The sequence below is a fragment of the Gossypium hirsutum genome, chromosome A11, assembly GCF_007990345.1.
Source record: "Gossypium hirsutum isolate 1008001.06 chromosome A11, Gossypium_hirsutum_v2.1, whole genome shotgun sequence".
Classification (NCBI taxonomy): domain Eukaryota; kingdom Viridiplantae; phylum Streptophyta; class Magnoliopsida; order Malvales; family Malvaceae; genus Gossypium; species Gossypium hirsutum.
The window spans coordinates 40,933,056-40,938,640 of record NC_053434.1 but is presented as its reverse complement, the minus strand read 5'-3'; the positions used below and the strand labels follow the sequence as shown (position 1 = coordinate 40,938,640).

General features: G+C 30.8%; 1 pseudogene; it reads left to right on the top strand.

The window, feature by feature from the left end:
- Positions 1 to 3,291: 3,291 nt before the first annotated feature.
- Positions 3,292 to 5,306, top strand: LOC107898386 (photosynthetic NDH subunit of lumenal location 4, chloroplastic-like; annotated as a pseudogene).
- Positions 5,307 to 5,585: the final 279 nt, after the last annotated feature.

Sequence of the window (5,585 nt, the reverse complement as noted above, 5' to 3'; positions counted from 1 at the left end):
AAAAGGAAGGAAAAAATTATGGAAGCGTAACGGTTTCAGTTTGTGCTCACTAAAAGTCAATTTCCAATATATGTTGAATTAAGTTGATTAGCTCAGGAATATGTGATGATTACATTATTGTTGTATTGAGTGACTTTAAAATCTTGTTGGAGTTTGATATGTTAAGTGTTGACTTCAATGATCTTGAAATGAAGTGGTATATGGTCTTGTTATATTGTTGATGAATGATAAACTATGGAAAAAGCATGTTTTTGGATTATTTTATTTTATTTTATACTAATTTTAAATGTTAAATTGTGCTATTAAACTACTCGAGAAATGTTTGGGTATAATTTGCATGCTATAGAAAACATTTGAGATTGGAAGCTTATAATAGATACTTGTGTGCATTTATCATTAACGCTTGTGCAAGTTATATTAGGCACTTGTGTGCATTCTTGGAGTGCTTAGGAAAGTCATGTTACACATACTTTGAAGTAGGGTGTTCAAACGGTTAACCGAACCGATTTAGTACTAATCAGATTAACCAAACTTTTTAATCCTTTAATCGTAAACCAAGCTGAAATTTTTCAAAGAAAATTAATCGAACCAAAATATTTTTGTTTATTTAGCCGGTTAACTGAAATTTATATATTTTTTTTGTTAAAATAAGTATAAAACATATAAAATAAATAAATTGATAATATTCATTTGACCGAATTATTCGAATTAACCAAATTTACCAAATTAGTAACAACTTAATGCATATAATATATAATATATAATATATAATATTATTTATTAAGTTCGATTAATTACCCAATTCTGAAATGAATTAAATATTAACTGAAATTCTAAAAAAAAAATTAACCAATAAATTAACTGAATTAAATCAGTTCAATTAATTAATTAATTCAATTTTATCGAAATTTGAACAACCTTACTTTGGAGTATTGCTATTCGGTTGGTGCTTGTGCACACTATTTAGAGTGTTCGAGTATTTTTCATGTATCCGGTCATTGTTTCATTGGAGTACTGCTATTCACTTCGTGCTTGTGCACACTATTTAGGGTGTTCCGAGTATCTTTCATGTATCCGTTCATTGTTTCATGTTCGTTAACAGGGGCGATGATTTAGTTGTGATATGCGATGCTTTTATCTTGATGTTGATGTTTACATGTTTACTCCATTATGTTATGACTTGATTTATGCTTATTAGTATGCTTTTCTACTTATTGAACATATATGAAATTAATGGTTTTAGTTAAGCTGTAACACCTCAGATTTTTTTAGAATTGAAAAATTCGATTTTGGATTGAAATTGTGAATTGAGCTATTTTGGAAAATCAGATTAAGAGATTTCTAAAAATGAGTTTCAAGTTAAGTCGTGGGTTATTAATTAGTGATTAATTGGTGCAATAATTATGCTTTTATTAATGAAGTAAGGATTAAATCGTAAAATTTATAAAATTATTAGGGTTAATGTGTGGATAGGAAAAAGTTAGATTTTGATCATAAAAGGTTTTAAATGGTAATTTCCCCAAGGACTCGTTCATAAATAAACCATTGAGGGAAATTGCAGATTTTTTTTTTGGGGGGGTGTTGGGGAAGCGGTTTTGGATAGGCATTTTCATGATAGAAATTTCTCTTTACATTTTCTTACAAACTTCTCTCTAATCTCTTAACAAATTTCAAAGGTTTTGATTCCTAACAATCAATCTTGAAAAGTAAACCTATTTTCCTTGATTTATAATTTTCAATTATAATTATTGGTTGTCCATACATAGTTTTTGCATTTAGAACCTTTTTCTTTAAAAATAAAAAATTTATGATTTAATCCCTAAACTTTCTTATTTATTCAATTGAATCCCATAAATCTGTATTTTTTTTCCGATACTTACTAATATTAATGATAGGACACTCACTTCATGCTTTTTGTCTCATTTCTCGCTTGTTGGGAAATTTGCACTTTAAGGCTCTGTGCTTTTTAATTTTTCCATTTAATCCCCAAAGTGGCTTCCATCAAATTAATACCCCATCCAAGTCATCTTTATGCTCCACAATCATTATTAACCCCTATTTCCTTAATTTGATTAAATGACACTAACGTCTCTAACTTATTTAATTTTACAATTTAGTCCTTTATACCAAAATCTCATATTCACAATAATTCACTCAAATTTCCTCTGTTAAGAACCAAAGCAATCTTTAAGGCTACAATTGTTAAACTAATCTTCAAATTTTCTTCTATATTTCACTCTACCAAGACTTGGAATAGTACCAGAGATTTTAAGACATTACACTATCTTCTACTGTGCTCATGTTTGAGATTTAATTTTTATATATTAATTTGACATAGTTTAGTTATCTACCTTTTGGTATTATTTTGTCCAAATAATAAACATTCTTAACTATTTTAATTAAAATGATTATGTGAATTTCTTTTAAAACATTTCTAACACAAAATTTCTTTTTTTTTGACACGATAAGTTGTAATGAGACCAATAAGTATTGAGTGTAATGGTAAGATACATTTTACTACCAAGAGAGGACTCAAGTTCGAACCTTAATGATTGCATTATTGGAAGGGGACAACTACAAATCCCAAAAGGATTAATCTCTATGGACCCTAGAGATGGACATGGAGGATACCTTTACTCTATAAAAAAAATGGAATGGATATTTTTAAGAAAAAAAATTCTCCATCAACGTTTTAACTGTAATAATTAAGAGTGTTAACTATTTTGACGAACTAATGATATTATGTAGATGAACTAAATTATGTCAAATTAAAGTATAGATACATCTTAAATTTAAACATAGTAGAGAGATCATAATAATAACTTAACTTAAAATAATTTACATTTAACACAATATTTAATACAAAGTTTGATTTTTATAATAAAAATATTTTTAATTTAATTAGTATAAGTGATTATATGTTTATACAAAATCAGAATAACATATATTAATTATAATGTTTTAAATTTAATTTGAACAAAGTACAATAACTTATAAAAATAAGTTAATCCGGATCAGGGACGGATTTAGGGGGTTGGCAGAGCCCCAGTCCCCTAAAATGTAAAATTTTTATTTAATCCCTTAAATTTTTTTAAAAATATTTAAATTAATAAAAATAAAATTATATTTTAACCACCTCTAAAATTATAAAAATTTAATTTAATCCTTTAAAAATTATAAACATTATAACTATAAAAAAAATTAAAACTTCATTCTCCCCTAAAAATTTGTTATGGATTCCCCCTAATCCGGATTACTTAACATCAGTGTAATTATAAATGAAAGCCTGTATCTTATCCATATCCGACGAACAGAATTTCCTGCCAAAGTAGTTCATTGATTTTTCCTATCCGAATTCTCCGCTTAGAAAATTTTGCTTTCCAAATCAAAAGAATCATAAAAAAGGAAAAATGGCGACCTCTGCTTTAGCCATTGCAACTGCAAAGCCATTGACCCATCGTTTCTCCAACTCTAAGCACACTTCATCACCATCCTTCTCCTGTTCTTGCTCTTCTTCCACGCCACTCCCACCTCCCAACGAACCCAAACTCTCTTTCAGCTCAAAACCTGTTGCGAAACAATGTGTTTTCAATGTGGGTGTTGGGCTTTTAGCAACTTCACTTCTTGCTTGTTCACCATTGGAGGCTGATGCCACCAGGATCGAGTATTTTGCAACTGTGGGGGAACCTCAATGTGAGCTCAACTATGCCAAATCTGGTCTTGGTTACTGTGATGTTATTGTAGGGTCTGGTGTGGAAGCTCCACGTGGAGAGCTTGTCAATGTAACTTCATCTCTTGATTTCAGATTAATCTTTTTGTTGGTTATTGGTTCATGCTACAATTAATGTTACAGCCAAAGTAGATAAGCACATGAATGAGGAACTCAATAGCATTACTACTTACCATGAACATATTTTAGGCTTCAAATCCAAAAGGGTAGAAACTTGCCATGGCAATTTTTTGAAGACCCAGATGTGTAAATATCGATATATTATAATATGAATGCATTGCATGCTTCATATTGACATGAGACACTGCAAAATATGTGAACATCAGATTGATCGAATTAACACTATTTTCTCTAATTTGTTCTTTGCATAGATTCACTACACTGCAAGATTTGCTGATGGGATAGTCTTTGATAGTAGCTATAAACGTGCTAGACCTCTCACCATGAGAATTGGTCTTGGCAAGGTGCATTTCCCCCCATAGATTCGTCTATTGCTGATATACTACTGTCAAATCTTTCCTTTCAGGTCATTAATTTAAGTTCATACCATGCCTTCATTTCAGGTCATTAAGGGATTGGACCAGGGAATTTTAGGGGTGAAGGAGTCCCTCCTATGCTTGTTGGTACGATTCCGAGACACTGCATATTACTTTTAGCATTACTTTATTTCCTCTCATATTGTTGTAGAGTAATTGTTTATGATGTTGATTTTGACACAGGTGGAAAACGTAGGCTTCAGATTCCACCAAACTTAGCATATGGACCAGAACCTGCGGGATGCTTTTCCGGTTAGTTCCAGATATAACTGGATGTGTTGTTAGACAATCATTGTTGTGACAATTACTTCACTGACTCCATGATCTTCTTTATTTAGGCGACTGCAACATACCTGCCAATGCAACTCTCCTATATGATATTAACTTTGTTGGCATCTACTCTGGAAATGCAAAGTGATTAAAGTGAGTTTCCTAACTATTTTCACACATTGTTGCCTAGAAGGCACATTTGTAGCTCAGCATTAACCATTCAAACCTTTATACGCCCCTTTCTTTTATAACTCTTGGCTCAATGAAAGAAGCTGATGATGCCACCATAGGTTAGCCAGTCTCGAAATGAGTTTCCCGCACTTTGCTGAAGATATACATACATACATACATACACAAATATATGTATATATGAATGGTTAGTTGCGTGTTTTAATGATGTTGAAGGATGTTTCAGGTGATGGTCCCTCCAATCTGATACTTTTTGACGGGTACCTGTTGGTGGAACACTTTGATCAACTAAATGATTTATCCAAATAGTTCGGTGTCTATCAAACAAGCTCCTAAAGACTATGTTTCATGCTACCATATTATTTTCTTTGGAGTTAGGCCTTTGTTTCCTTATATAATATATATATAAATATATATTCTGTAAAGCTTTGTCAATTTTCTGTTTCTTGTGTGCAAATGGCATCAAATTTTAAAGGCAAACAGATACTTGGTGAAGGGCTAAAATTATACTTCTACAAACTTCATTTGGTAGACATTTTTGTAATATTCAAGCTCAACAATCCGAGGTTAAGCCCTTTCAATATAGAGTTGGGTAAATATTTGACCCTAAATTTTATTTTGGGCTGGGCTAAGATAAAATGTTGACGTTGAATTAGCTCAAGTATAAAAATCCTATGTTTGGACAGAACTACAATAACGGTGGAAATTTTATGTAATAAATTTGTAAAAGTTGATAGAAATAATTAAACTTGGTTTGAGTTGAGATGGTAAAATTAGGATGATAAAAATTATATAATGCTTTGAGATTAAACCTCATCATGTTTAAGTATTTTTTAGATTTTAAGGGTGGGGGTATTTAT